Source organism: Cervus canadensis, chromosome 25 (assembly GCF_019320065.1).
Source record: "Cervus canadensis isolate Bull #8, Minnesota chromosome 25, ASM1932006v1, whole genome shotgun sequence".
NCBI classification, from domain to species: domain Eukaryota; kingdom Metazoa; phylum Chordata; class Mammalia; order Artiodactyla; family Cervidae; genus Cervus; species Cervus canadensis.
The window spans coordinates 13585306-13602208 of NC_057410.1; positions in this window are offsets into that span (position 1 = coordinate 13585306).

Genomic DNA, 16903 nt, shown 5'->3' on the forward strand with positions numbered 1-16903 from the left:
GAACTAGATCCCACATGCTGCCACTAAAGATTCTGCATATCACAACAAAGATCAAAGATCCCATGTGCCACAACTATGACCCAGCACAGCCAAATAAATAGATAAATATTCAACAAAACAAAGACAAGGTCCTTGTCCTCAAGTAGCTCACCATCTAGCTGAAGACAGAGGACAGACAACAAACACATACATTAAATAATGTCTCTCATATGGTTTTTAGTGCTCTGGGAGCAGGCAGCAGTGCAAAGAGACAGAGTGAAAGCAATTACTATTTATGCCAGCAGGCTTCTCTGATGAGGTGACATTTGAGCAGAAACCTGAAAAAAAGGAAGCAGAAAGCCATGCATTAAAAAAAAAAAAAAAAAGTTTGAAGAGAAGGTGGAAAATAGTTGTTTGGCAAAGTTGAATAGTAAATGGACCAGGTAATACAGTGATATTGCCAGGCAGCATTAGACCCCTTTGATGTTTGTAGTTATGAATTTAAAATGGGGCTAATCAAAGGGTAGTATGGCTTCCTTCTGCTGCATATTATACAGAGTAGGCGGGGAGTTAGATTTAATCGGGGTTGTGTTTCTCCAAGTTAATATGAGAGAGAGGCATTTCTCTACATGCACAGAAGTGATGATGGGGTCATCGTAGACTTTAAGATAGAAATGAAGAATGTGAAAGCAGGATGAGGGACAGGAAAATGATACAGGGATCAAGGCACTAGAAGTCCTGATGAGGTCAAAGGATGGTTAAAGTTGAACTTTAAAAGGCATGAACTGGAAAGATAAAAGGTGGGGATGTGAAATTGAGATAACAAAGGAGTGGCAGTTGCTGGTAATGACAAGATTTACAACAGGACTGTGGGAGTGTCGGGGAGGTAGGATGAAGGGAAAAAATCACTAGAGAATAAGAATTCAAAGAAACAGATGTATCAAGCTATTGGAAAACTCATATTTGCTTATAATGAAATGACCAAGAATTTGGACAGCAGACATGTTGGAGGGAATGACTCTGACCCATAAAATGAAGGCTTTTGGTTTGATCGATTTCTTTTGATCGATTAGGATGATAATAGAAATACTACAGGCCGAAACACTTGATGCATTGGTAAAGACTCAACAAAGCATGCTAACAAAATGGTCTCAATTTTACCTGGTCCTCAGAGAGCTTCAGGTTTATGCTTCAGTGAGAAGTAAGGGTTAATTTATCTGGCCTCCCCTGGCAGGCCTCCCAGAGCAAGAGTTGTCTTCCTGCAGGGCGGGACCACTTGGCAAATATCCTGAGAGAATACTGAGGTGGAGGAATTGGACAGGAGGCCAAGGTTCCACGCACAGACATCTGAAACTGCAAGGCTTGTACCTGAGCAGCTGTTCATGCCAAAGGCTGCCCCAGTCACAAATTCTGAGACCGGAGAACACAAGGCTTGGACCTAAGGCCCTCATCATATCGAAGCTGATGCAGGCACTTCCTTAAGCATGCAGCTTATCAGTCCAAAATGTAGATGGCAGTCCTGTTGATGGCTTTGCTTTGTCCCAGAGAGCAACTGGCAAGTGAGGAACTGTACATCTGCTCGCTTCCTGGTTCTGTGAATTTCTCTGAATAAATGCTGGCCCAGGTCTAGTGCGTGTGGTATCAGGTCATTCAGCCCATGTGTGCTGTATCAGCAAACATTACCAAACTCCCCTCTTTTCTTCTTCTTAGCCTCATATTTCGAGAACAAAAAGGAAGAAAAAGAAGATGCCTTTTCCCCTAACCATACAGCCAGTATCACATCTTATAATGACTTGTTTTGAAAGGGTTTGAGGAACTGGCCTGGGAAGTCCAGTAGAAGAAGGAAACCCAAAGCATTAAGGCATTTTTCGACACCAGCAATAGGTTGCTAAGGCAGAAATGGCAAGTATAAATTTCCCTATGCATCCATCGTCCCCCAGAGTACTCCAGAGATGTCAAGGCCCTCTTTTCTGCTGATTCACTCCTAGAGGTTTTTGCACAGCACTCCGGAAAACCCCTGCAGTTAGTTAGAGTTAGTACCAAACATCCTCATACATGCTTGCTGTTTTAAAGAAGGTATTGATCATCATACTCAAGGGGAGGAGTCCCGGGCATCCAAGACTGGCTGGGAGCCAGTGCAACACATCTCAAATTTTTATTTAAAACAACAACTACAGCAAAACAGTTTTTGAAGATCCATTCACTTCCTTAATAAAAGCATAGCCCAATAGGATCTAACAGCCTTGTTGCTTTTACCTCATTGCCACCATTTACATATTTGCAGTCCTGGCTCAGTTACTTGTGATATTTAAAGTTGAATACAATTCAAGCCTCATTTTTTAAATACTTAATTCTACCATGAAACGGAACTATTGTGAGATTACTGAAAAAAGGAGATACTATTGTAGTATAGCATTGTGGATTGTAAAGTCAAACAGATGCGAATTTGTGGCAGATTACCATCTCTTTGACCTTAAATAAATTTCCTAATATTCTCAACATTCAGTTTCTCTTCTATAGAAGGAGGTAATAATACTAACAATCTTAAGGGTAATTTTGATCTATCATGAAAATGTATCATTATATGTAAAGAATCTAGATGCCAGAGCAGAATTAATGTCCAGTTACTGGTGACTACTACTATAAATGTATACGTAACACACTCAACTCACTCTGGGTCACATGCAATTTTCCTGTGCAAGGGTAGACTTTTCTACTTACTACTGTTAGCCAAAAAAGAAAAAAAAAATTCAGACAGCTGCTTCCATGTGGATTACTGATCATGTGAGTCACGGTTCTAAACCTTGGCTGCCCTGATCAAAATTCTGATAACTTTGCAAGATGTTCCAGAAATGGGTCACAGTATTTTTTTTTTCTCTCTTTTAGTGGGAAAATAGGAAGATGGTGTTTTAATGTGCGAGTGCTGCAATGTTTTAACCTTTCCGTTTCTTATAAACTTGTTACCTTCTAAACAGAAGCAACTGGGTGATTGTAACCACAGCTACACCCTTGTGCACAAGGAGTTACCATTAAACTATAAGAATTGTGTCCCCAGCCAACTATTCTAGTCTTAAAGCAAAGGAAAGGGATCATCATCATGTTTTCCCCAAAGCCAAAACCCTCTAAAGCCACAGAGAAGATATCATCATTGCTGGAGAGGGTTTCCTGAGACAGGGAAAAGAGATAGAAGTATCCTGGTTTCTCCCTTTTGCTCACCTCAATCTCCTACCAGCCCCTTCTGCAGGCTCTCTTCAGCAGAGTCATCCGACAAGACAGTCTAAAACAACCTGCAGAGTCAGGTCTTGGTGATGCCAGCATTCCTGGGGCAGGGGAAAGAACTGATCTGGGCACTAACAGGAAAACAACAGCCTTCTTTCAGTTCCTTGGAAAGGCCAAGCTCTTCCCAGAGTCAAGATATTTACATATTTCTTGACCTCTGCCTACAATTATTTCCCCACAGTTCTACCTGGCTGACTGATTCTTCATGTCTCAGCTTAAACATTATCTCCTTGAAGTGGTCTCCCCTAATATCAATATAGAGTAGGTCTTCCTCTATTATTCTTTTTTTAAAAAATCTCTTTTTACTAACCTTCAGAATTATATATGTATATATGTAATGATCTGTTTACTATCTACTTATCCAGGGACAAGACATATCTCTTTTGCTTCCTACTGCATTGCCATAATTTGACAGCGTGCCTAGCATATAGTTGGGGCTTCTTAGGTGGCACTAGTGGTAAAGAACCTGCCTGCCAATGCAGAAGCCACAGGTTCGATCCCTGGCTATGAAAGAGCCCCCCTGGAGGAGGAAATGGCAATCCACTTCAGGATTCTTACCAGGAAAATCCCATGGACAGAGGATCCTGATGGGCTACAGTCCATGGGGTTGCAAAGAGTTGGACATGATTGAGTGACTGAACAACAACTGAGAAACTGAGCACATAAGCTACACACTCACACACACAAATGCACACTGGCATAGTCAGTGCTCAGTACAAGGTAGCCATAATTACTGCTACTGGAGAAGGCAATGGCACCCCACCCCAGTACTCCTGCCTGGAAAATCCCATGGATGGAGGAGCCTGGTAGGCTTCAGTCCATGGGGTCACTAAGATCGGACACAACTGAGCGACTTCACTTTCATTTTTCACTTTCATGCATTGGAGAAGGAAATGGCAACCCACTCCAGTATTCTTGCCTGGAGAATCCCAGGGACGGGGGAGCCTGGTGGGCTGCCGTCTATGGGGTCGCACAGAGTCAGACACGACTGCAGTGACTTAGCATTATTTTTAAGGATGGTTGAACAATCAAATGAAGATGTCAACTCTTTCTGAAGTGTAGGTCAGTTTCTCTCTGGTGCCACATTCTATTTTTTCTTCCTAATATTTAGTTAGCCCAAGTTGTAAGTTTCAGTTCCATGAATACTTTTTAAACATTGTCTAGAACACAAAATTTCTACATCTTGAGGGCTCAAAGGCAGTGAGATAAAGTGGATACATTCCTTGAACTGTCAAAACAAAAATTCTGTCGGCAAACTTGGACTAAACAAATTCTTTTCATCAAATGATCTGTAACTGAAAAGAGAAAAATGTGCACAGGAGACCAATTTATCATCTGCAAAATCTGTTTATGTTTCACATATTCTGCTTTGGATTTTTTGATGCTTGTTCTTTAAAACTATTGAACGATATATTTTCCATGACATTTCCCAGGGGATCTTCATTATTTTTCTTCTACAATTTATTTTTTCTTCAGTAGAGTCCAGTTCTCTTTTCTTTCTTCATGTAGAGGAATGCACCATCTTTTGTAGATAAATCTGGACTCCACATAAGGAAGGGCTACTTTGTCTTTACAGACTTTAGATTCCCAAGCTTTCTTAAACCCAAGCCTCCTGACCCCTATGCAGAAAAAAAAATCTTGAAAGCTCAGGAAGGTCAGCAGTCTGGCACTGGGGAGACTAAGGTGACTGTCTTGGGGCCATTAGCACAGTTCAGTTCAGTTCAGTTGCTTAGTCATGTCTGACTCTTTGCGACCCCATGAACCACAGCACGCCAGGCCTCCCTGTCCATCATCAACGCCCAGAGTCCATCCAAACCCATGTCCATTGAGTCGGTGATGCCATTCAGCCATCTCATCCTCTGTCGTCCCCTTCTCCTCCTGCCCTCAATCTTTCCCAGCATCAGGGTCTTTTCAAATGAGTCAGCTCTTCACATCAGGTGGCCAAAGTATTGGAGTTTCAGCTTCAACATCAGTCCTTCCAATGAACACCCAGGACTGATCTCCTTTAGGATGGACTGGTTGGATCTCCTTGCAGTCCAACAGACTCTCAAGAGTCTTCTCCAACACCACCGTTCAAAAGCATCAATTCTTCGGTGCTCAGCTTTCTTTATAGTCCAATTCTCACATCCATATATGACCACTGGAAAAACTATAGCCTTGACTAGACGGACCTTTGTCGGCAAAGTAATGTCTCTGCTTTTGATGTGCTGTCTAGGTTGGTCATAACTTTCCTTCCAAGGAGTAAGCGTCTTTTAATTTCATGGCTGCAATCACCATCTGCAGTGATTTTGGAGCCCCCAAAAATAAAGTCAGCCACTGTTTCGCCATCTATTTGCCATGAGGTGATGGGACCAGATGCCATGATCTTAGTTTTCTGAATGTTGAGCTTTAAGCCAACTTTTTCACTCTTCTCTTTCACTTTCATTAAGAGGCTCTTTAGATCTCTTCTTCACTTTCTGCCATAAGGGTGGTGTCATCTGCATATCTGAGGTTATTGATTTCTCCCGGCAATCTTGATTCCAGCTTGTGCTTCCTCCAGCCCAGCATTTCTCATGATGTACTCTGCATATAAGTTAAATAAGCAGGGTGACAGTATACAGCCTTGACGTACTCCTTTTCCTATTTGGAACAGTCTGTTGTTCCATATCCAGTTCTAACTGTTACTTCCTGACCTGCATACAGGTTTCTCAAGAGGCAGGTTAGGTGGTCTGGTATTCCCATCTCTTTCAGAATTTTCCACCATTTATTGTGATCCACATAGTCAAAGGCTTTGGCATAGTCAATAAAGCAGAAATAGATGTTTTTCTGGAACTCTCATGCTTTTTCGATGATCCAGAGGATATTGGCAATTTGATCTCTGGTTCCTCTGCCTTTTCTAAAACCAGCTTGAACATTTGGAAGTTCATGGTTCACGTATTGCTGAAGCCTGGCTTGGAGAATTTTAAGCATTACTCTACTAGCGTGTGAGATGAGGGCTCAATAAAGGACAGAAATGGTAGGGACCTAACAGAAGGAGAAGATATTAAGAAGAGGTGGCAAGAATACACAGAAGAACTGTACAAAATAGATCTTCATGACCCAGATAATCATGATGGTGTGATCACTCACCTAGAGCCAGACATCCTGGTATGTGAAGTCAAGTGGGCCTAAGGAAGCATCACTACGAACAAAGCTAATGGAGGTAATGGAATTCTAGTGACCTATTTCAAATCCTGGAAGATGATGCTGTGAAAGTGCTGCACTCAATACACCAACAAATTTGGGAAACTCATCAGTGACCACAGGACTGGAAAAGATCAGTTTTCATTCCAATCCCAAAGAAAGGCAATGTCAAAGAATGCTCAAACTACCGCACAATTGCACTCATCTCACACACTAATAAAGGAATGCCATCAGCACAAGTGGTGCTAAAAAGTACACTTCCAGGTTCACTTTTGTCATCACTATGAGATTTAGTTTTCAAACATTTATTGAATGCCTATCGTGTATTATGTGACTCAGTGGTAAAGAGCCCTCCTGCCAATGCAGGAGATTTTAAGAGATGCAAGTTAGATCCCTGGGAAGATCCCCTGGAGAAGGAGATGGCAACGCACTCCAATATTCTTGCCTGGGAAAGCCCATAGGGCATAGGAGCCTGGCAGGCTACAATCCATGGGGTGCCAAGAGTTGGACATGACTTAGCAACTTAAACAACTGTGTAATATACACTGTGCTAGAGTTAGAGATTGAATTATGAATAAGCTGTGGTATCCGTTCTCAAGGCTTCCCAGGTAGCACTAGTGGTAAAGAATCTGCCTGCCAACGCACAGGAGTTCACTGTGTAATATAGGGAGACAGGCAGGTAACAAATATGTATAACTTATGAATATTTATAAATATTTATAAACTTGTAATATTTATAATTATGTCATATATGCTATGAAAAGTAAACATCTTGTTTACTTTTTGTTTACTTAGGTCCTAGAAACCTAGGAAGCTAAGAAAAGGTCCTAACCTAATCTTGGGGCTGCTACAAGGAAAGTTTCCTGGAGGAAGTGATGTTTGAGCTGAAAGATAAGTAGGAGTTGCCTGGACAAAGAGTAGAAGTGTTCCAGGAAAAGAAAAATAATATGTGTCAAAGTTCATAGTAATGTGTTCAGGGAGACTCTAAGTAATTTAGGGCCAGGGCAGGGAAGAGAGTGGGAGATGAGCTGAGAAGGTAAGCACAGGACAGGGCATTGACAGCTGTTCCACCAGGTGAGAACATATGCTTTTTTTTTTTTTTTGAGAACCCATTCTTTAGGAGCAGGTCTTTCTGAACTGACTCTAGAGAGAAGGAATTGATGACAGACAGCGGATAGAAGGCAGACTTCTGGAGTCAGGGAGTTTAGGTTGGAAATTTGTCCTGTCACTTGTTGGTGACTCTGGACAAAATTACTTAGCTTTTCTAAACCTTTAGGGATTTCATCAACAAAACAAAGACCTTCTCTAAAGGATTATTATCAAGGATTAAAAAGATAATGTCTGTACTATCCAGTATATTGCATGGTATCTTGTTAAGCCTCAAGTATTTTGGAATAAACTGCTATAATCAAGATTATCCATGCAAAGCCTTGAGTCACAAGGTTAAATGAACACAGAGTAGATTCTGGTTTGTCCCTAGTTACCAAAGAGACATTATCCTTGCCTGGACCTGTTTAGATTCCTTTGTTTGGTCTCTTTAGCTCTTTTATTTTAATGGTAACATATATCTCACAATTTGGTGTTAATTCACTGCTTAATAAATGAGTTTTTTGGAAGTGAATTATGATGTCCTTAGACATTTTCATTTCCTTCATGGCACAGAATTTTTTAGTTAGAAGAGTCTGTGAGTGAAAGTAAGAGTCACTCAGTTGTGTGAGACTCCTTGTGACCCCATGGATTGTAGCCCACCATGCTCCTCTATCCATAGGATTCTCCAGGCAAGACTGCTGGAGTGGGTAGCCATTACCTTCTCCAGAGGAATTTTGACCCAGCGACCAAACCCGAGTCTCCTGCATTGCAGGCAGATTCTTTACCATTTGAGCCACGAGGGAACTCAGCTCTAGAAGATGGGAATAGAAACATGGGATAACAGCAAATAAACAAAATATCCACCAGCAGGGAAATGGATAAATAAATCAGTTATCACCATACTATGAAATACTATGCAGGAGCAAACAGGAATGAGATAGCTCTCTAGGTACCATCTCTAGGTACCTAGATCTCCAAGTGTGTGTGTGTGTGTGTGTGTGTGTGTGTGTGAGTCATGTCCAACTCTTTGTGACCCTTTGGACTATTGTCCACCAGGCTTCCCTCTCCGTGGGATTTTCCAGGCAAGAATACTGATGCAGGTTGCCATTTCCTCCTCCAAGTCATCTTCTTGACCCAGGGATTCCACCTGCATCTCCTGCATTACAGGCAGATTATTTACTGCTGAGCCATTGGGAAAACCAAAGCTCTCCAAGACCTATAGTTAAAGGAAAAAACAAGCTGCACACAGATGCCATCACTTTTCTGTAGAAAAGTATACACATGAAAATATATATATATACATAAGCACTATTATATGATTTCTAAGGTTAATGCGTAGTGTTTAAATGCATAGAAAAACTCTGGTAGGAGGTACACTGAAATGGTAAGAGTGGTTATATATGACATGAGCAGGGAAGAAGGCTACTAGTCCAAGGAAACTTACTGTAAAGACTGAAAATAAAATTCCTTGTACATTATCAGTACTCCCATTTATTAGTCTTCTTTTCCCTATCCCAAGTCCAATGGCTTTTTCTGTCTTTCTTTTAAAAAAACTTTTAAAAAAACAGATTAGGGGCGGAGAAGGAAGTGGCAACCCACTCTAGTATTCTTGCCTAGAAAGTCCCATGGACAGTCCCATGGACAGAGGAGCCTTGTGGACAGAGGGCTCCATGGGGCGGCAAAGAGATGGACATTGTTGAATGACTGAAGAACAACAAAAAGTACCAGATGTACAGTCCTAACTAGCGAGCTGACCATGTAGAAGTTGTGTCAAAGCCACAGAGAATCTGTGCATTAGATCGCCTTCAGTTAGTAACCTTTACTGAATCCCATGTATGTTCGTTTAAAAAAAAAAATTGAAAACCTTTGAATAAAACAAACCAAAAAAAACAGATTGGGGGAGTCCCCTGGTGGTCCACTGGTTAGGACGTGATGCTTTTATTGCCTTGATTCAATCCCTGGTTGGGAAACTAAGATCCCACAGGCCACGTGGTGAGGCCGCAGAACAACAAACAAAAGCAAAACAAAAAGCTGTAACAGATTACAAAACCAAGGTATTTGAGTTGCTTCTTTAAGGTCACATAGTTGGTTAATATGAGAGCAAGGGCTGACATCCAAGTCTCTTATATCACAATCTATCAGTTGGTTCTTTCCTCCAGGAAAGAGGGTGCACTTCTTGAGATCCTCCGTGCATGTATTTGGACCCCACTGGTTAGTTTTCTGGGAAGAATTCATGACTAGGTGGCTTTTCTTATGTTCCTCTTCTCTACCCTTGACCCTTTTTGTGCTATATAACTGCTGTTTGTCCAGATGCCTTGAGACTCTGCGTTCTGGACTAGAGCATAAGAATTCGCTTCAGTGTCCACCTGAGATGACAAACTAACTTCCTATATTTCAGTCACTATTAAGCATCCCAACCACTTGTAACATTCTAGAACTGAGTTCTATCCTGCAAAAAAAGAAGGGCACACATGTCTCAGAGCCCTCAGAGGGGTCGGAGCTCTCAGACTTACCTGTCTCTTGTTTAACACCAGCAGCTCTATGTGGGCTCCTGCCGACAGCGCCTCGCACTAGGCTGCACCGTGTTCCTCTCATCTCCAGCCCCAGGGAGGCGTTAATGCCAAGATTAAGAGCGCTACAGGATTCTGCTCGTAGAGCCCTGAAGTGCAGGGAGTGGGTGCCCCACGAGGCCAACTTTTGCTGAAGGAGACAGCTAATAAACAGCCTATCTCTCTTTCTCCCTCTGGATGGTCTCTTTTGAGATGCCGTTTATGTGACTTCCTGAAGGATGACCCTGTGGCTCTGAAGAGTCAGTCTCACTTGACAGCTGCCAGTTTGGTAATGTGGTCCTCTACCGGCTCCTCCTTTTCTGCCTCTTGTCCCCCAAGCTGGAAACGCACTCCCTAATCAAGCAGAAGTATTCTAAGCGCCTTGCTTCCAGCTCTACTGTCTGGGTAACACAGGCTGAGACAACACCACTGGATCCACGGGCAAAACCATGCCGATTTCACCACCAATTTTGGCTTTTCTCACCTAGGGACACTTTTCTGGCTTTTTACTCAGTTGTATCATAAATATGAGACTTTGAAAAAATTACTTAATTTCTCTGAGCCTTCTATTCTTCAGGGTAATATGGAGATAATAATAATGGTTATCTCATGAAGAGTGGGAGGAATTAAAATTTTTAAATGATTGTAATTAAAACTTTAAAATGTATCACTGAGTATAGTGCTTGGACTATAGTGAATGCTCAATAGATGTCAGTTGTTGTTATTGTTATAAAAATCAGTCCTACTTGCAACATGATGGAGCTCTAGGAGAGATGGAAAAAGGAAAGGAGGTTCATTTACAGATCTTTTAGCACGGTTGGAAAGACACATTGGCATACTTCTGAGTACACATAATGATATTACACAATAAAGCCTCAAGGTTCTGTTCCATTGTCCAAAAAAAAAAATTGTTTAGAAATGGGGCTAAAACTCCTTCCAGAGTTAGACTTTTGTGGCCATAATAAAAGTGATCATTTTGAGCATTTGTGCATTTTCAAGGGATTAGTAAATTTAGAGTGAATTAAGACCCCAGTTGTTCCAGGCTTTGTTTGACATTTTCATCTATGGCTTTCCGTTCAAGGGGCTGGCACAGCTGAGGGATGGCCAGGCTTCTCTCATCTGAAGCTCTCTTCATTAATTTTGGGCTGTGCCTTGGGTTTCTGATAGTATACCTCCTGCTTCTCACATCTTGCCATCCTTTGATTCCAGAGTTTTAGTTGTGTTGTTTTGGGGTTTTACTTGCTGATGAAGAAATTTATGTGAATTTAATTTTCTTTAGTCTCTGGCTGCTGACTTCAGTGTTTATAATGTTCATAGGCAACTAGATCAATGACAACCTTTTTTTTTTTTTTTTTATGCTGGGTGTAGATTTTCACAGTAGCGGGAAGTCAGAAGTGATTTGTAGGTTACTAAATCTTGGGCTTTGTTTAACATATAACTTTTATGGCCAGTGAGAATGAGTAAGGTCCTAATATTTCAGAACTTCATATAGGAAGTAAGCCAGAATGAAAAATTACACTGTCCACCCACCAAACCTAGCAATTGCATAATGTACTTTCTCAGAAAACGTAATCCTGATCCCTCTTCCAGTGTCATTTTTGTCCTCCAAGTCTGGAATGAACTTTTGGTGCTTGTTTTCCTTTGGTAAAGCAGCAAATATAAAGTGGCTCTCACACTACAACCAAGCGGGCAGAGCAGACGTGGTTTCCTTGCACGCGTGCATGCTCAGTCACTGTTGGGTCTGACTCTTTGCAACCCAACGGACTGTAGCCCGCCAGGCTCCACTGTCCATGGGATTTTCCAATCAAGAATACTGGAGTGGGTTGCCACTTCCTATTCCAGGGGATCTTCCTGACCTAGAGATTGAGTCCGTGTCTCCTGTATTGCAGGCAGATTCTTTACCACTGAGCCACCAGTGAAGCCCTGAGCACTTCTCAGCTGATGTTGTCTCTCTGATGCTCTCTCAGCCTTGTAGATAATGGGAAATTAAAAGCCAAGTTTTAGTCTAAATTTGGAACCTTAGTCTGGTCCACTCATTTGAAATCTCTTTAGGGAATTCAATTTCTGGTCAGGTAACCACAACAAATATTAAATGCTCTGTTGCTCCTTTTGTTCCACTCCAAGGTGGTGTCTGCCTGTACAGAATAATAGAGGTGCAGTTCAGCTGGTAAGACGGGTATCCTCAGCTCTATTGTGGTCTCTGAATCCTCCTGGTGTTGGATGAACAGGGGCTGGAAAGGGACGCCCCTTCATGTGGCACTCATCAGGGGGCTGCTGGCCTTATTTTTCTGCAAGTCTTCCCAGCAGCCTCTCCATCATAACCTCAGGACTTTATTGGATTGTCCCCTCCGCCAGTACTCAGAGCGTGCCCCTTTGGGACTAACAGATACTTCAGAGTCCTTCAGCAAAGGGATACTGGGAACTCTGTCTCCAACCCCTGATGGTAGACCTAAGGCTCACTGCTCGGATCCCCCTTCAAGAAAAGTTTTGCTGCCTTGGCAGCTGAGAGAGTGGTCAGCAGATAGCATCTGGGCTTACAACTCCTTCAGGATCTCCTTCAGCTATAAAAAGGCGTCTCAGCCAAGGTCATGCCCTTCCCAGGGCAACCCTAAATGAGGTGGGGTGTAAAGACCTGACCAATTCAGCAGATTGCAAAACAATGCTAATGGGCAATTCTCACTCTAGAGTTTCCCTTTGGGTTAGCTGAGGCTTTGTTGAGTCTCATCACAACCTCATCAGTTTCTTTTTCTGTCCATTACTGCTTCCCCTTTCTCACAAGTACTGATCCCTAAAAACATCTTGCCCCCCAAACTCTGTCTCAGCATCTATTTCCAGAGAAGCCAACTTACAACACTCATCCTTTCATTTGTCATCTGTCACTACCTTCAATGCCATTTTTTTCCAACATAGAAATTAGCTTGTGTAGGCTGTTTCCAAAGGCTTTCTTTAAAAGACTGACTTTCAAATTCAGTATCATGCTACATATCCAAAAAACCTATTTTGAACACCAGAAACTATCTACTAGGTCTTTCTTTCTCTCTGCATATCTATACAACAGTCTGAATTCCTCCCGTGTTTTTCTCATAGGTTCATGGCCTGGTCCTTAAGAAAACTTTTCATTCTAATCTTGTTGTTCAGTTACTAGGTTGTGTCTGACTCTTTGTGACCCCATGGACTACAGTACTCCAGGTTTCCCTGCCCTTCATATCCTGGAGTTTGTTCAGACTCATGTCCATTGAGTTGATGATGCCATCCAACCATCTCATCTTCTGTCATCCCCTTGTTCTCCTGCCCTCAGCTATCTTTCCCAGCGTCAGGGTCTTTTCCAATGAGTTCACTCTTTGCATCAGGAGTCTGAAGTATTGGAGCTCCAGCTTGAGCATCAGTACCTCCAATGAATAGTCAGGGTTGATTTCCTTTAGGATTGACTGATGTGATCTCCTTGCTGTCCAAGGGACTCTCAAGAGTCTTCTCCAGCACCACAATTCAAAAGCATTAATTCTTCAGTGCTCAACCTTCTTTATGGTCCAACTCTCAGATCCGTATATGACTATAGGAAAAACCATAGCATTCTCATTTTGGTAGGGGTTATAATCAATTCTTGGTGTGAAAACAGCTATACCCTGATGTTTAAGTCTCCTCACAGGCTCTTACGTGAGGCAAGATGTGTAAAGGAACTGGACTTCCTGTCTCCTATGCCTTATCCGTTCTAACCCAGGAGACCCAACCCACCAGGCAGCAGAAGAAAATATACTACATTTTAGAACAATCCAGTGATATCTGTGTGACCTATGGTTTAATTTCTATAATCTCTGCTTGGATGCTTCAGGAAATTTTCCAGTCATTCAGAGTTTTGCTTTTTTCTTCTGCTCTTTCCAAGCTGGTACTAAGAGAAAAGGATCTACAGGCTAACATTTAGCCATGAGGAAAGCTGATTGGAAAGCCTTGGCCAGTCACTGCTAGACAGTTTCTGATTCAGATTGCTGCTTGGCCTGGAGGTCACTGAGGTGTAGGTTGAACTTGCACAGTTTGTAAGCAGGCGCACCAGCACCCACCCAGGGGCTGAGTGGGAAACAATCTGCCTGCCAATGCAGGAGGCACAGGTTCGATTCCTGGGTTGGGAAGATCCCCGGGAGAAGAGAATTGGCTACCCACTCTAGTATTCTTATCTGGAGAATCCAGTGGACAGAGGAGCCTGGAGGGCTACAGTCCATGGGGTCTCAGAGAGCGGGACATGACTAAAGCAATCAAGTAAGCATGTATATACCAGGATCCACTACTGGAATCTGTATTTTCTGTTGCCAGTTCCTAGAAGGGGACTGACTGCTCTTCACTCTAACCCAGGCTGCTGCAGATCTGTGGCCTCTTCAGTGTTCCTGCTTACTTTCCTGCATGCATTTGCCACGTGTGAGCTCCAGGGAACCAGGAGAGCAGCGAAGCCCCATTGATCTGGCGTTCTTTTACCACCACCTCCATGATCTTGCTCCCACCCCATGTGGATGTAACACTTCGTCCTGAGCTAGACTTCTCCCAGATGCCTGCAGCATTCACACATTACACCCAGACCAGAAAAGCTGGCCAGAAACCTTGCTGTTTCCAGATGCTTCCTAAATTCTCTGGGTGTTTCTGAAAATGCTTCCTTCTACTAACTTTCTTGAGGTGCTTTCCGGTGCTCCCAGTCCTAAGCAGAAAGGGCTACTAGAAGGACTCCGCTAGCTGACCTCCTTAATCTACTTGTGCAACGCTCTGACTGTAAATCCTGCTTCCTCTATGCTCTCCTCTCATTACAGTCGAGACCGAAAGCCAGCCAAGAGAGGCTTCAGAAGTCTTTGCCCTACTCAAGGAAATACATTTACATTTTAGAAACTCAGGCTCAATTTTCAGTATGCTAATAAAGGTAAAAGAAAATTTTAAATCATTTCTTCCTTGGCAAAATGAGGCTTTTAAAACTATTGCTTTGCTTTGATCTCAACCAAATACATTAGCCATAATCTCTTTGATTTAACAGGTACCTATCCTTCTCCTGAAGCACTTGAACTCCCCTTTTTAAACAGTGATAAATTGCCAGTTGACATGATTTATAAGACATGAAAATGTATCTGAATATAATTCAAAAGTGTTATGTATAATAATAATAAATTTGATAGTTATTACCTAAGCTCCAGTGATTGTGGTCTGCATACATTACCTCATTTAATTTTTATAATAACCTGTGGCAAAAGTGTTATTATCCTAATTTTGAAAATGATAAATGAGGCTGGAGGGCTAAGCTACTTGCCTAAGTTCAGGTACCTAATAAAATGTGAACCAGAATTCGAATTCAGGTCTGACTGATTCCAAACCTCTTGCTCTAACCACTGTAAATCCTCCATTAGGAAAGATTTGGCTACAAAGCAGAATTTTGACCACACAGAGCTCTCATTTATGGTTTAACATTTCTATTCAGTGAGAAAGAGCTAGGCATAGTGTTTGAGAACCAGGCTTTGAATTTGGGCTGTGTTCCTCTGCTCCATCTGTAAAATGGAGATGATCTTATCCCTAACCCACAAGATCGTTGTGAAGTTTAAATGAGTTAATACGTTTGCCAAGCAAAAGTGCTTGGCATCTAGGAAACTTTAATAACTGCTAGCTATCGCTGTCATGAAACTCTTAGGATAATATTGGCTTTATGACTAGCCTGAAGATTTAAAACTCAGATGTGAAAAAGGTGTTTTTAATTTCTGGCATTCATAAATATTTCAATTGTGTTCTGTTGTTCTTTGTCCCTCTTTTTTCTTAGGAATTAGCCTCTACTCAGCTGTAGGAAGGAAAATTCTGCTGTGAATGTTCAGGGAGAATTGAAGCTTTGAGTGTTATCACCCTGTCAGATGTAACACTGATTGTTTTAACCATTTTAATTTAAGAAATGATTGCTTTAATGAAACTTTCCCAGGTGTTGAGGTGGTTATTATTATTACTATATCATTATTATTGATAGTTTGCTTTTGCAGAGAGCCAAGAAAAAGGTAGAGTCCTGGGCTTTGCAGTCAGACACATCCTAGTGTGAATCCAGTTTCTAATTTATCCTAGGAAAGTAATTTAATTACTGAAACTTGGTTTTTGTCATTTACACTTATCTCCCTAAGACAGTTGATATCAGATTAAATGATGTATGCTTCAAATGCCTAAATATTTACCGACATATTATAAGAGTTCAGTGAAAGTTATTTCACTTTCTTCCCCTGCTTTCTATTTGTCCCTTACAATTATGTTTTCCTTACGAAGGGGGCCAAATGAATTTGTGGGGGACATTTTTATTTTTGTAGATCTTTATTATATAGTAAATGTTATGGCTTAAATTATGTTTTCATATTCCTATATATTATGAGTTAACCAAATTTCTGTGTTGATGTTCCATACCTCAGAATGTGAAAAAAAAAAAGTGCCAAGGTGTGTCCAACTCTTGTGATCCCATGAACTGTAGCCTGCCAGGCTCCTCTGTCCATGGGATTCTCCTGGCAAGAATACGAGAGTGGGTTGCCATTTCCTTCTCCAGGGGAACTTCCCAAACTAGGAACTAAACCCAGGTCTCCCACATTGTAGGCAGATACTTTACCGACTGGGCTGTGCTGGAAGCCCCTGAGAATGTGAACCTATTTGGAAAGAGGTATTGCAAATGTACTCACAACAGCCCCCTCCCCCATTAGCCATAGTTTCACTTGCCACAGTTTCAGTTTTCCATGGTAAACCGTGGTCCAAAATTATTGAATAGAAAATTTCAGAAATCATTGACAAGTTTCAAATTGCATATTGTTCTGAATAGAATGATGAACCCACACACCATCCTACTCAGTCCTGCCCTGGCC